At 41.7% G+C, this 16,472-nt stretch overlaps 1 long non-coding RNA gene across 2 annotated transcripts in view; it reads right to left on the bottom strand.

Moving 5' to 3' along the window:
• Window positions 1-1,861: 1,861 nt before the first annotated feature.
• The window catches only part of LOC142767615 (uncharacterized), a 58,400-nt gene continuing 43,789 nt past the window's right edge, over window positions 1,862-16,472 (bottom strand). For both annotated transcript variants that reach the window (XR_012885054.1, XR_012885055.1), the window contains exons 3-4: window positions 3,338-3,392; window positions 1,862-1,996 (exon numbers count right to left, since the gene is read on the bottom strand). This is a non-coding gene — a long non-coding RNA (uncharacterized LOC142767615). The remainder of the gene's footprint in view (window positions 1,997-3,337; window positions 3,393-16,472) is intronic.

Genomic DNA, 16,472 nt, shown 5'->3' with positions numbered 1-16,472 from the left:
TGAACTAATGTGCTAACATGTGTCTCTGACATTATTTGTGCCAATTATTTTCATTTCCAGGTGCCTATGAAGGACACATAAGTTCTATGGCAGTGACCTTCCAAATTTACGGTGGTGCCGGAGCCTCAAGCAGCATTTCGCCGATCTCCACAAGGCGTTCATGATACAAACACAGCGCCACACTTTCACACTGCTATGAATATTATTTATGTTTAAACATTTCGTTCTAAAATTGCTGTTACATTGTGTTTTGTGCCACCATCCTGTGGCTTAGGTGGAGCTCGTGAAATTACGGTGTAGTCACCTCATTTGTGTACCATCAACACTGCAATGTCACTATTCTCAGCTGGAGCATACAGACAAATAAAAAATATATTGATTGTAGCAGGGCTGGTGTGTATAATAATGCTTCTCTATTGATAATAATAACTTTATAAGCTCTTTAGGTCTTGCATAGAACACTGCAATAATGTGTTGCAATGTAACCACCATTATGATCGCTAGCATGTTAATTTAGTAGTTTTGTAATCTATTTTATTTGAAAGGTAATTTTGCTTCCGCATCACGACAATTAGAAAGATGCCGATGATTCAATCCCTCATTAAGTAGCTTCTTAACACATTTGTTTCTTTCAAGCCTTTGTTTACTCATCAAGGCTGTTTCAGATAGCATATTTCACCTTAATGACACATTAAAAATGAAATATTCATATATATTTCTACACTGTACTTGCTTTTGCGAACAACGTGAATGGCCAATTGCTTTTACTCGAAATCTAGGATGTCCATTTGATCTTTGCAAGATGCAGCAGATAGCTGCATAGTTTCTGCATTATGCTAATTTCCGTAAGCTGCTTATCGGGTAATTTAGCATGATATGGCACTTTCCGTAAGCTGCGGATGTCCGCAACTTTCTGCACGATATGGCGCTTTCCGTAAGCTGCGGATGTCCGCATCTTTTCGCATGATATGGCGCTTTCCGTAAGCTGCCGATGTTCGCATCTTTCCGCATGATGCGGCTTTCCGTAGTCCAATAATTGCGTATGTACGGATCCGTATATGCGGAACGTTTCAGTAGGGAAATCAGGAAATGTTTTGGAATCTTACCGATTCCAAAAAACATGCACCCCGAACATCACAAAGCAAGGAGAGCTGAAAGAGCGAAAAATATACATAACAACGTAAAAGATTTACCGGAAACAACATACGTAGACGCGGCCAAATACAATGGAAATGACAACATGACTATAGCAGTAGTGGACTACAAAGGAAATCATAAGGTCAGCGGCTCGGTGAGAACGAGCTTTGCAGAAGAGGCGGAGGAAGCAGCTATTGCAATGGCCATAGCATCCACCTCGACTTCACTCATTGTTAGCGACTCACAGACAGCTGTGAGAAACTTTGCACGAGGGCGAATATCCCAAATAGCTTTAAGAATATTGGCTGGATGCAAAGACCAACAAACAATAGAAATAGTCTGGGCACCCCCTCACTCCTCCTTGCCCGGCAATGAGGCTGCACACCAGACAGCTCGAGGACTTACAGACCGAGCCTCTGGATTGCCCTGGTCGAACGGGGAGGACAATGAGAGATTTGAGAGGATGACCACTTATAGAGATATTACGCAGTATTACAGGCTAAGCAGGAAAATTTATCCTCCCGCACACTCGTAATTGAACAAAGGACAGGTGGTGGCGTGGCGCCTACTCCAGACCCACACGTTTCCTAGTCCGGTAACAATGAACCCCTGCGTGCCGGAACTTCATTCGGACAAGTGTAAATTTTGCCACAACAGGGCCGACTTAAGCCACATTTTATGGACATGCCCGCAGGCCCCCATGAGAGGCGAATTTCCAGACGGGAGTGGATGGGATGCCGCGCTCCTCAGCTCTGACTCTCAATTACAAGTCCGCTTAATACGGCAGGCCGAAGACGCCGCCAGGGCCCATGGGATCATGGCCGTCGTCTAGGTTTGGTCCTCCCTTCTCCTCTCGCACCTGAAAGGCGAAGAGGACCTTTCTGTTAATTAAATAAAGTTTGATCATCGTCATCATCACCACCAACTAGTCCAGCTCTCAACTCTACTGAACAAACAGGACAACCTGTTAACGTTTCATTAAATAGGCATCAAGCAAGCATGGCAAATGACTGGAAGCAATGGTGCAGCAATTTATAGTGGCAGGACATATCTTCAACAATCTTAAACCTTAAATACAGTAACCAGCTTTTCGAAAAAGTAAGATTGCCACACCTTATTCACTAGTTTAATACATTCCAGCCAAAAAGTATAAATGTTTCAAAGGAGGCACTTGAACCGATTTGACATTGCACATACACAACAAAAAGCCTATAAAAAATAATCTATTCTTCAAGGAATTCTTAAGGCTAATTATCCACATTGTCAGGTGGTGCTTCCTCGAGGCAAAGACAATTCAGCAAAATGTCTTCTCCTTTCCTACCCATCCATGCAAAACACTTGCTCCCTCCTGCCCCTCATTTCTTTCTGTTTCATGAGCTTTTGATTGATTGCCCCTTTTACCCTGGCACAATTTATTACGGGGGATTGGCTCTTAACTCACCCAATTCAGCGTGCCGACTTCTCGTTTTCATCTCCCCGTTTTCGCATGTGACCTACCCTGCTTTGTTCAGGTTGGTGGAGAGGGTATGAAGAATATACAAAATGCACTAAGGTATGCAAGGGATGAATTTCGGCCTTGTTGGTACAACATATGTGAAATGTTTTGTGGTCATTTGCTGATTGTTAGCACCAGTGTACCCCACATTCTCTTCATCTTGATAAATCTGCCCTACACAATTCAGATAGGTCGGCAGTTGCAGCCTTGAAGAAGTCTGCATGTTGAGACGATGGCTATAGCGACAACCCGTGTTCACAAATGTTTCATCTTTTTAAGCTTGTCTTCCTCCCAACTTCTGTGTTTTTTGGTTTCATAACATGACACTTCTGATTTCAAAAAAAATAATAAAATTGGTACTGCCTTGTATAATCCGTGTTAATAATAGCTCATTTTTGTCTGTATTTTGGTAAATTTTCAGTGCACTGATTGTCTTGGTTTCTTTTGAGCAATCATTTGACTGAGTTAATGAAACAACGATTGCTCTTCTTCGTTTAATTCCTGCCATCTTTTGTTTATTTCCTACCATCTTGCGTCTACAGACTAGTACGTACTATACTAAGACTGAAAGTATGAAAGAAACAAAAAGAATGATGTTTTTACACTGTAGCACCGAAATTAGAATATTTAGTAATTGCGTCTTTTTATTTTATTACCAGCATGTCAAGTGCCGGAGGCATGAAGTGTCAGCGCAGCCGATTTTACCTGGTTGGAACGCTCCCGCTGCAGATTGGGCACAGCAGAAGAGCAACACGTGATCCTAAAACAAGCAACGTGTTTAAATTACACACACAATAAATGGACATCATGAGTACACGTATCGCAACAAGAGAAGTACGCAACACGTACGGCGGAAGTACAGTAAACAATGAAAGTCTTACTTTTGTTGTCAAGATTTATATTATCCTTTACGATAATTTCATCAGGCTGCTGTACAAACCGAGCAACTTGTGCAGCGAGAACGTTTTCGAATTGTGGTACGTTAACACAGAGCGGTATTACTATCACTGCCACGAAATTTACGGTGCAAAAGTGCGTTCACCCGGAGATTAGTTAGAGGTTGACAGCTTGCCCGTCCTTGACATTAGGTGCACTATGAACCTGTGAACATTTGTGTTCATCACTGTCATCACTGAAGAGTAGATTTATCGCAAGGAAGAGTGCTTGCCGCAAATAAACACGTAGCTTGAACTTCGCGCTGGTTCAACGAGAAAACCGGAAGCCGTCATGCCCTTTTTCTCACAGGAAACAAACGCAGTGCCAACGAGTCAACATAAGCCTAAGTTGTTGCAAGCAAAATTCAACGCAGCTACCATCTCAGACACAGAAGCGATAACCGGCGATTTGTGCTTAATACGTTTTCGTTTTTAATCTGTCATTTTAAATGTTTGACGAAAACGATCTCTTCACATGCTTGAATACCATAGTCATCATCATCAGTAAGCCTGCAAAAATTGAATGCGGAACTTCAATGCACCCAAAAATGCCATTTTTATTGTTATTATTAATAATAATATTATTATAACTTGCAGAGAACCTGCAAGGCCCCTCTGAAAATGGAGCAGAGCCACAGTCGCATGCATTCTCAGCACAGCCCTAGAACACTCGTGTGCGAGACCTTAGAACAAGAAAAAAATTATGACTTAGAGAAAATGAACAAAACCATAAGTACATTGATTCCTAAAATGCAACTGCAGTCAGGTTAAAGCACTGGGGCAAGAAGTAAGCAAACTCTCACAAATCACAAAAAAAAAGAAAAAAAGGAACAACAATCTACAAAGGCTACCCACTCAAGATCTAAAGTTTAATTAACTCAGCTAAAAGGGCTGATGAACAAAAAGAAAATTGCCGACATGGGGATTTATAGCACCAAAGAATTACAAGAATTCAAAGAAAGGACAGAGCATGACAACAGGAAAATAATTACGAATGTGCACTCCAGCAGATAGAGTAATATAATCAGCAGTCTCAACATCTATTGTAAGGCGGCAGAAAGCTTTTACTAGAGCTCATGAATAAGCCACCTAACAGAGAAAGAAGTCAAAGCTCAACAAAACACTTAAACTCCATGAGTGAATGTACAATGGCTCCATTTTCACAAAAAGAGTGGGAAAGAGCTGAAAAAAGGGTCCCTAGTAGTACATCAACAGACCCAGATAGCAATCCAGTTATGCTGATAAAGACATTAAGTCCGAAGTCTAAGCACACTTTGAGAGAGGCAGTGAGCAAACTAATAATCGATGGTGACATTCCCGATGGATGGAAACTTAGCAGGATGAGCATGATCTATAAAGGAAAGGGGGACAAAGATGACATAAACAACTACTGTCCTATAACAGTGACATCAGTGGTCTACAGGCTGGCGATGCAGATTATAAACCAAAGGCTGCAGGCATGGATAGAGGATGAGGGGGTGCTGCGGGAAGTGCAGAATGGGTTTCGGAAACACAGGAGGTTTGAAGACAATCTGTTCTCACTGACGCAGTGCACCGAAATAGCAGAAAAGGAACACAGGCCCCTGTGGCTAACATTTCTGGATATCAAGGGAGCGTACGATAGCGTGGTTTAAGAGGAATTGTGGGGAATACTTAACACACTAGCCGTCGAAGATGTAGTCACTAATCTTTTAAAGGATATCTATAAAGGTAACAAGGTAATTATAAAGTGCGAAAAACAGGTATCCAAGCCTGCAGAGGTAAAACGTGGCAGGGGTGTCCCCTGTCACCGTTATTTTTCATGATGTACCCACAAGGATTAGAGGCTAAATTAGAGGGAAGTGGACTGGGCTTCAACCTCTCTTTCGTCAAACAAAGAAAACTCATTGAACAGGCACTACCAGCATAGATGTACGCAGATGATATAGTGCTAATGGCTGACAACAAGGAAGATTTGCAGAGATTGGTGGACATCTGCGGCAATGAGGGAAATAGGTTAGATTTCAGATTCAGACAGGAAAAATCAGCAGTCATGATTTTTAATGACAACGAAGGTAGTGAACTTAGAATACAGCAGGTCACGCTAGAGATATCAGATAAATACAAATATCTGGTCGTATGGTTAAGCAATTGGGCCGAGTACCTAAGAGAACACGAATTGTACGTGTCGACTAAAGGTAACAGGAATGCATCGGTAATGAAAAACAGGGCACTGTGGAATTACAATAGGTATGATGTTGTGAGAGCAATATGAAAAGGGGTCATGGTTCCTGGTCTGACATTCGGCAATGCGGTCTTGTGCATGAGATCAGAAGTTCAAGCAAGATTAGAAATTAAGCAACGTGAAATAGGTAAGCTTGCGTTAGGAGCTCACGGGAATACACCAAATCAGGGGGTACAAGGTGATATGGGATGGACATCATTTGAGGGCAGGGAAGCTAGCAGCAAGATAAAATTTGATAAGCGATTGAGAGAAATGGGGGAGGAGCATTGGGCTAGGAAGGTATTCAGCTACTTGTACATGAGGAATGTCGATACAAAATGGAGGAAGCGAACCAGAAAATCGACTGGTAAATACTTGGAATACAGCAGGGGGCCAAACTAAAGAGAATTATTGGCTAAGAAGAAGGTGAAGGAAGCTGAGATCGATATGTGGAGAATTGGCATGATTAAGAAGTCCGCACTGGAGATCTATCGAACTTTTAAGCAGGAAATTGCCAAGGAAAGGATCTATGATAATACTCGGGGTGGTTCTCTACTGTTTGAGACCAGGCTGGGAGTATTGCGAACCAAGACATATCGGGCCAAATACGGAGGGGTACACACGGAATGCAGTGCGTGTGGAGGGGAAGAAGAAACCGCTGAACACTTGATAATGTTCTGTAAAGGGCTTCACCCTATAGTTCAGGATGATGGCGCAGAGTTTTTCAAAGCACTGGGGTTTAGGGACAGGGAGGGCAAAATAGACTTTAAGCGGGTAGAATTAACTAGAAGGAAGTTATCTGATTGGTGGCTAAAGTCAAGGCACGAGTGAAAATTAAACTCTTCACTGCAAAGTACGAATCCTCAACCTCACTATTTAAGGGAAAAAAATCTATTTTTTGGTTCATCAAGTATTACGGCTTTGTGGCGCTAGCCACCACCCGGTCTAAAGGGTACAGCCATATCAATCCATCCATCCAGCAATGGTGCTGGAATGTAATGTCGCCACCCGGTCATAGTAGCCTGCGACGGAAAAACTGTAGACCTAAGCGCGCAGTTGATCCGCACGCGTCCATCAACCGCATTCAAACGAGGCGCGAAGATCAGCTGGATTCGCTGTGAATTGAACGAGTATATCTGTGAACTTGGCTGGCGATGATTCGCGACAATGCAGCGGCGGCGTCGGGAAATCCCGAGCACCAGCTTCCCCGCGTTGCGTGGTTGCTAGCGGCGCCAGCAAATTTAGGACAGATGTAGGACTCTGCTAACACGTAGTGACACGAGCATAGAGTTTTAATATACTGGCACGAGGGACACGTTGCAGTGAAACAGCAGCATTATACTATTTATAAAACTTCATGGCAGTCTATAATGTCATAGCCTCCTAGATTTCCCTTGACTGCCAAATGAGCGCGAAACACCCATCATTTACGGCGGTGCTATCTACGTAGGAATAAGGGTCTTTGTACTTAGCCTTTGAGATGGGCAATTTTGGCGTTTTTACGGCCATGCCTTGTATTGAGAAGGTTGCCTGCTGAATAACGACGTAACTTACGTAGGGTTATTTATAGTTACGTTTACGCATCTTAAAAATTTTTACGTTATTTTTGTTGCATATAAGTTCTAAAAATGTAAAAACTTATTTGATGAGACCCCTACTTAGGTAGCGCTACCACCATAGTTTCGACGACGGCCACTTTCCAAGTGACCGCCGATAATCCCGCAGGCAAGGGAAATCTAGGAGGCTATGGCCCAACAGCACCAAATCATCATCACCACATAAGCGCCATTCGTGTTGATGCGCCAATGCTCAAAAGCTTTCGCAAACCAAGGAGAGGCATTTTGCTCAAACTGTGATATTGTGCTCTGTGCCGTGGTGTTGGAGGAGTTGGTTGTACTGGCGTCGTCCACATATCTACCGTGGATTAAGAATTACCGCAACGGATGTGTGTTGTGAAGCTATCGTTCGTGAAACAGCTGCCCAAAAACTAACGGCGCTCTTTTCGTAATGGCGACCATTTGCTAACGACACAGGCCTTGACATACGATGAGGGAAGCTTCAAAAATGCCGGGAAAACGTTGTGGTGACCGCACTTCTGTGACGCCGTTGCTCAAGTACAGCCGCGACAAAGCCAACGGTTCATACGGCAGCACGAAGTGTGAGCTAGGCCTCGCGAAGGTTACCGACTACGTTGTTAGCACCGACACCTGGAAAGGTCGGCTGGATTTTGATCGTCCTTGTACAGCGGCGGTGCCAGGGAAGAGGTGCTGGTTGAGCAGTGAATTGACTTTGTGGAATCGTGTTTTGTGCAGCCTCAACTATGAGCTCGTTGAGACGCGGCCCGGCTTTAATTGCTTAAAGGAAGCTGACTGCTATAATTGCTACTCCGACAAGTCATTGGAGGATGTCGCCCGGGAGGCAGCGTTCCTGATCTCGCGGCTTTTGGAGCACCACTTCTGCATCGAAGAGTTCAGCCTGCTTTGCCCAATGCAATGTGTCTACGAGGCCCCTCCTCCTGCACCTCTCCCAATTCGCTTGAACGGGACGAACACCGACCGCTACTTCAGACACGTGGAAATCGAGATTGACCAGTCCCCCTGTGTCAACTGTGACACCGATGATCACGTAGGCTATTTGTTCGCTCTTGAATGCCTCAACACTGTCCATGGTGTCGAGGAGCTCGAAATTACATTCTGCAGCATCACATTCAAATTTGCCGTCGAACTTGAGTCTCTGCTTCGACACAACGCCAGCACCCTCAAAGTGGTGAAGCTCATGAAAGCGAGACTGCTTAGGAACGTCGACTATGCGCTGCGATGTCTCATGAACTGTGAGTCGCTGACGCTGTACCAGCAATTCAGAAGGAACTGCCATGTGTAGAACCTGGCCTCAGTGGCGCAACTCTTGCGCACGACAAGTGCACTGAAGGACCTCATCATTTATGTCGGTCCGATCAAAAGGCAGAAACAAATGACTGCAATCGGTGAAGCCATCAAGGACAACGCTTCCTTGACGAAGCTCTCTGTGCACTCTGAGAAAGTCAGCTTCTCACCTGAGCCAATACTTGCTGCACTTCCGGCAAACAGTACCATGAAGGAACTGCTGCTTCGGAACTGTACCTTAGATGTGTACTCTGGACAAGTGCTGGGAAACGCTCTTCGCATGAACATTAGCCTTTGCAGCTTGCGCATTATTGAAAGTGTAATTTCTCTCTACGGCATGCCACTGCTGGCAGACGCGCTGACGGTCAACTCCACATTGGAAGAGATTGAACTTTCAAGCAGGGGGTCATTGAACTAGGAAGAAATCGTATTTCTATTGTTTTCTCTGGTCAAGAACAAGACATTGAAAAAGCTAACCCTAGGCAAGTTTCGAGCTGACAAAGTAGAACGGTACGAGTTTCACATGATCCTTATTTAGCCATGTTGTTTCCAGTTCAAAATTGAGGAAACGTTTTGGAGCGAACTGAATATTTAGTTTAATTGTTTTCTGTCCGAATTCAGTTGGCACCAAAATATTTCCTCAATCATCAATTCTACATGCTTTTCTTTTGCAGTTTTGTTTTTCACGAGTACATGGTATCCATTTCTTGGTCAAAAAGGAAACGCTTGTAGAACTACGCTTGTAAAGCAAAAGGCAAAATCAGTGTCTTCCTACGTAAATTGTGTTGAAACTGAAGAATCGTACTTTATAAACCGCAGAGAAGCTCCAACTGAAATACCTTAGTGTTGTGTTGAAAACAAGTTTGTTCAGGGCTGCTGCTTCAGGAATGAGCCACGTTAACTTATGTAATTGGGCATACTTTCACACTTGAGGCGACCAACAACTGGTGAAAATGTGCGATTGCTGTATGGTGGAAACGAAAAGAATGTTCGATATACTTATTGATTCAAGCATGCTTCTGGTTGTTTGAATAGGATTACATATTTAAATCGCATTTAAGAGTCACAAGAGTATCTGTGTGTCACACCGCGTAGCAATGAACCTTGATGCCGCACTTTGATGCTGTCTGCAAAGTATTAGGACTCGGCCTGGTAAAAACAATTTATTGATGGAATCAGGACGTATTACTTCAAATTTTCAATACATTTCTAACAATACTAGACCAAGTACAAAGCAAATTCCATGCTAAAAAGGTTGCAAGTCAGTGGCCGTGACCTCTCTTAGAGATTCTATGACAGCTTGCTAAACAGGATGACCTACTGAGTTGACTTTTGAGGATTCTCTTGCGATTTGAAAACAGCGACAAGTCTGCTGGGCTTACATCAGGGTTGTATCGCGACTTTAGGCGATTGATAATCATAGGGTTCTCGATAGCAGACTTGTATTTCAAAACAGAACGGTCTTAATGCTGTAAAGTTGATCATAAACTGCATTGTAAGTATAAGCAAACTGATGATGCGCCTTATTTACATCATGGCTCGTAGTTATGTGTCAATGAACAATCTCGTTGATGGGTTCTGTGATTACATGTCCTTTGTGTTGTAATAACTGAACTCTGTCAGTGGCACCCATTTCCATCAAAGCCAACTTTTGAACTGCTTTACAGGGAGGCTTTGGCACGTATGCTGGCAAAACACGATAGCTAGGGCCACGTTCAACTGTCTTGGCGAAACCCATATGTCAACAACCTGAGGAGCATCCTCATCTCTTCTAAAACATGCCCTGAGGAAGTACGTCTTGATAACATTCGCAATCTATTAAAAGGCGGCCTTCGGCAACTCTTTGATGCGATTGCCTCGAGCAAGTGCGTTCGTACTTTCAGGGCTGCGTGGAAAGGGAATGTCCAGAAAAAAGGAGCTACTTTCTGTAAAATGCTCAAGTCCAATCGATCGATCGGAACTCTGGACATCTTCATAGGAGTTGCTAATGGCAATCTAACCCGAAACATTTTTCGCGCCCTTGCAGAAAACGAAGGGATAAAAAAGGTCATAGTTTGGATAGAAAGTGCAAGCGATGACACTATAGAAAGTGCAAGCGCTGAGACTGCCACAGACATCTCTTACTTTCTGGCTTGTAACAAAACAGTCACAACCTTTCACATGACCATGTGCCGCACTCTTGAAACTGAGTTTCTGAAGGAGTTCTCAAAGGGTATGTGGCAGAACAGTTCATTGTAGACTTCAATCTGGATGCCAACTTGTTTTGCCATGACAAAACCTTCACTGTTTTTGAAGCTGTGCGAAAAAACAAGGCCACTTTGAACCGTGCGGTTTATTTTATTCTCAATCAATCAATCAGTTTATTATCATGTCATAAAAGGATGTTACAGGGAGTAAAATATACAGACGAGGGTCCCAAAGTACACGACTGCAACGGGACCCTGGATGATGATTACAAATAATAATGCACAAGCAGCTGTTAGAATCGTAGAAACAAAAATATACAAAGCAGAATGAAAACAAAAAGGCATGGAATCAAAAAAACAAATAATACAGCATATTACAACACAAAGAAGATAGACTAACTATTTAACAGGTACTCTTTTAATGAGTTTTTAAATAAAATTAAAGAAACTGCATTTTAGAGAAGTGGGCAAATTATTCCATATGATGATGGTACAGAAGAGAGAAGATGATTTACCATAGTACGAACCTTAGGAAGTAAAAAGTTATTATTAGCCGCAAACCTGGTTGTGTTAGTTTTAACTAACATCTTAGGATCAACGAAATTAGCGGAAAGTTGATTTCTTATTTGTTTATGCAGAAAAATAATTAGATTAAACCTGGATAGATAGGTAACAGTTAAGATTTTATTGCATTAAAGAAGGGGAGCGGCGCTTCTGTCGCGAGAACAGTTAAAAATAGCGCGAATAGCTCGATTTTGTAGATGTTGTACGGGTGAAAGATGACACTGGTAAGTATTCCCCCATGATGCGATGCCATAAGTGATATGAGAATGAATGAATGCGAAGTAAAGTGAAAGGAGTGCTTTATGAGAAAAATAAGAGCGAGCTTTGAGTAATGTGCGAATGCCGAATGCTGCCGTTTTTCTAATGTGAGCAATATGGAGAGCGAAGTTAAGGTTCGCGTCGAGGTGAACGCTAAGAAAAGATACACTGTCGCTGATATTAATCAAATGAGAGTCAACTGTGAGCTGTAGGGAGGAAGTTAACTTGCGTTTAGCTGATCTAAAACCATAAACTTAGATTTATTTGGAATAATAATTAAGAAATTTTCCTAGCACCATTTTGACACGCTACAAAGTATAGCATTTAATTTATTAGTGATGTAATGGAAAGGGTAGTATCAACAGCATGTAAAACGCAGTGAGCCATGAGTATAATGTCAGGAAGGTCATTAATGTAAAGTAGTAACGGACCCAGTAATGACCCTTGAGGAACCCCTTGATTTATTGTTTTAGTAGAAGAAAATGAGCCTGATATGTAAACAGTATGCTTTCTGTTAAGGAGGTAACTGTTTAAAAATTTGAGGGATGGACCTGTAATACCGTATGATTCGAGTTTCTTGGATAAAATGAGATGATTAATGGTATCGAATGCCTTTGTGAAGTTTAAGAAAACTGACCCTACTACAAATCCTGCGTCTGTGAAGTGTTTGATGAAGTCTGATAGGGAAATAATAGCAAGGTTAGTATAACTTCCAGCGCAAAAGCCAAATTGACAGGGCTTCAGTATATTAAATTTAATAAGGTACTTGTTTAGCCGAGTTATTTATAGTTTTTCGATGACTTTGCTCAGGGAAGAAAGAATACAGATGGGGCTATAGTTAGAAGTAGATTGCTTGTCACCCTTCTAAAAATCGGAAGGACTTTGGCTATTTTTAGAGAAGTATGGAAACTGCCACGCTTGAACGCAAGGTTTATAATTATAGAAAGTGGTTCAGAAATGATGTTTACTGCAAGTTTTAAGTGTCGTGCTGAGATTTTATCTATACCAGGGTCGGTTTCTTTGAGACTTTTGATTGCTGTAGAAACATCATCAGGGCTCACGGGGAAAAGAAAAAAAGAATGATTAAAACGGTCTAGACTACAGCAAGAACTGCTATGTTTTTCACTACAAATTTTGAAAAAATAATTACTAAAAGCATCAGCAACTTTTAGGGTTATCATGTGTAACGCCTTTATATATGACTTTCTGCAAAGGTGAACTATGTATTGATCGATTTAGAAAATCGTTTAAGAGTTGTCATTGTCTTTTAGAGTTGTTTTTTTCACTAGATATTTGGTCATCATAATATTTTTTCTTGGTATTTTTCAAGAGACACGAAAGAACATTCGAATATTTTTTATAGCGTGAAGCTAAAGCAGTGTTAAACGGTTGTTTTTTGACTTTTCTGTATAGGTTATCTTTTTTAGGCATACTTTTTAGCAGTCGCTCAGATAACCATGGGTTCTTAGGATATTTGTACCTCTTTTTACATTTGACTGTTTTAGTACATTCTTCTACGGCTTTAAGGAAAAGGGAAGAAAACTTGTTGAATGCATTGTCACAGGGCAGACAGGGAGTGTGCGGAAGCCTTCGAGTTGTTGTAAAGGGCTCTTCATCTTCTTTCTTATGCTGTACAGGTTACTGGAGAAACGGAAGAGGAGGCATCGGCAGGCATGGTCTCAGCTGCCAATTTCTTGACTGACAACTACCTCACTATCACAGGGGTTGCCCAGTACTCTGTCGAATGCCATCTTGCTAAAGGCACTCAGATAGCTGCTCTGAACAAGGACTGCTGGCGTGCAATATGTAGCCATCTCAAGGTTACAGATGTGTTGGTGCCTTTGTAAAGATTGTGCCAAATATAAGTTTCATCAAATTATTACGCCCAGTGATGGTTCCCCACATACTGCTGCACATCATAACTTTTATAAACTGTGCATTAAGTATCAGAATTGCTACTGCAGTATATTTCTTAAGGTTGCATTGAGAGTTAGTATTGTTATTGTTTTTACCTTTAACCACCATGTGCTCTGCACAACATTCTTTTTGTTGATTCCTAACATGCATTATATTCATTGAATTAATTTTGTTCCAAGTGGCATTCTCTGTGTTGCATGAGTAACGTTATATCTATCAACATTATCGAACACTAAGGCTTCTACGGGCCAACATTTTTTTGTTATACCGTTGGCTACATAATGTACACTATGTAAGAGCACTATTCTTGATACTAACTTTTACTATTGTCATACTTTTAACTAACCTTTCTCGGCAACATCTGTAGCCATTCCAACTGCTCTTAGGTACTTCCTTGCCGTTAAAACTTCATACTTACTGTGCAGTAGCTTAATTCGTGCCTTGCTGAATCGAAAAGCTTCAGTTGTGGTTGTTATGTATTAATGCATGCATGTCGGTGATTGTATTTACTTGTTTCAGCCATTTATGCAATGAATTTTCTAGCTGCTCGTATTTTAATTGCTGGCAGAGATCCTATACTCTCTGTGAAAAGTTTTCTTTTTTATATACCTCAGTAAAGGATATTGTGATTCTTATGTTGTTCAGAATTGGGGACTTTTTCTTTTCTGTGTCATCATGGCTGTGGTGCTCAGTGTTATCAGTATTATGGAAAATGCGGTGCTCGGTGTTTTCAGTATTATGGAAAATATGTCATTAATAAAGTTGTTACTATCCAGGCATGCAGTGACTTAACCGTGATTTAGGATAATTACCTAGGTGACCACCATTTCCACAACACTGAGAGCTATTGACCTGTGTCCCGAAATAGGTATGATAATCTTCAACAATATCCGCGATTTCACACATTATTATTGTTTCACTGTGTTTTGAATTTAGTTGCTTCTGACCACTCTGTTTAAAATAGCAGTCACCCGCAAATTCTCCTAGCCGCACACAGTTCATGCCGCACGCTATGTGGTAGCTGTTTCGTGAGTCGCTGTTTCTTGGGCTCCCGAATTCGTATGTCAATACTAATAACTCTATTTTAATGTTGGATGATATTACTGTGTTGCATAAAATAGATATTCTTAAACAAATAGGCATTTGAACTTCAGCTTGTCTCCCTGTTTCAGATGCAAATAATTGTAATATTCATGTTGGCAAATTACTAGCGCATCCACGAGATGCACATGCCCTGCTGTGGACAGTGAAGAATAAGACGACCTAGACTAGGTGACGCTCGTGCAGTGGATTACATTAGGTTATAGCCACAGTGAGGTTCGCTCTGCTGTGTGTGTGCACGTAACTGCAACGAAAAGATTACCTTATTAGTTTATTGTTATTCATATTTTCGGCTCCGAGACTACCTGAATGCCTGACTGCTAGCTCGTGTAGCATTTTCATACATTTTTTACGATTTATTTTTGCTTTTTACTGAAATTCTACTTAATAATTTTAAATGCATAACTAACTCACTTGATGATCCTGTCGCCCAGTTCTTGGCCGATCTCCCTTTGTGGGCCAGTGCCAGCAAAGCAAAAGGCTCATCATCATCATCATCATTTGGCTTGTGTGGCATTTGTAGCCTGTGTGACATGTGTTTTATTATCTGTGAGTAAATTGTTCTTTTTATTACAAGGCTCGAGTACTTCAAGGATACCCACGAAGTAACATTCAGAGATTTAAAAATAAGGTATTATAGCTAATTTTTCAATGTGCCGCATCATCCCACGCCAGTCAGTGTGCCCTGCATTTTGCTAGAAGCAATGTTGTCATCCTATGATTGCCCACTCAGATGACAAGAAAAACATGCATATACTAGGATGTGGAAGCTTACCAGGACCCTAAAGAGGAAAACAATTTTTTGCGTATTAGTCCAGTACATTTTCACAATCCTGAAAATGCCACTTTTACCGTGACACGCCTAGTAAGCAAGAAAAGATGCGAAAAAAAATGCAGGTGGCGACACCACTTTGAGTTTTCTGCCCCAAACGGCATGATGCCAGAAATATTGAAAGCGTCTTCTGGGTCTTCCGTCGCTTGCAAACGATAAAAATGAGGCAAATTATCATCTGTAGTAGCCATAAACATAGCATACGAATTTTCAGACGTCATCGAGCCTACCCTACAAAAATACATTTTAAAATTTCTCAAACCACATGCGGAAATTCGGCGCGAAATTCACAAATAAAGCTTCAACCTTGATTTTCTCCACTAATAATGAACCTATAACAGTGAAATATATGAAACTAAAGTTCTCGGAGTGCAATTAATCCATCTGAACTAACTCATTGTCCCTTTAAAGATATCCATTGACTGAAGTCGCAAGGATAACGTACTAGGCTTGTACATGTTGAACACAAAGAAAAAACAAGGAGCCAGATATACAAATGCCTTCTTTGGTTTGTGGAGACCGCTACGTCCATTTCCTGGAAGACATGGCGACAGCCATTCAAATGGACCCTTGGTAGGGGCCCTGCCAAGCGATTCAAGTTTCTGGGAATCGCATTTACGTTCGACGGATCCACGAAAAGCTGTTTGGTGATTAGTGCAGCGTATTTCCCGATATTTACATAGGACACATGGACTGGGGTTCACTGACGAGCTAACTCACTGGTAGCTCCTAACTGTTCAGCATTCATGGTGGGAAAGGCCATCTGACAGGCCCACACTTTTTTATTGGGCATGGAGGACACATCTGGCTATCATCATTTTACTCCTTCCTCGAGGAAACTACTAAACGCAGTAGATAGCTCTACACAACAAGTGCACATGAATGAATATGAAGCATTTCAGCCCTGTCAACTGAACAGCATAAATTCTGTTATGCTACTGAGACATTCGTACCCACCACAC

Source organism: Rhipicephalus microplus, chromosome 7, assembly GCF_043290135.1.
Source record: "Rhipicephalus microplus isolate Deutch F79 chromosome 7, USDA_Rmic, whole genome shotgun sequence".
Lineage (NCBI taxonomy): Eukaryota > Metazoa > Arthropoda > Arachnida > Ixodida > Ixodidae > Rhipicephalus > Rhipicephalus microplus.
This window is presented reverse-complemented; position numbering and strand designations above follow the sequence as displayed.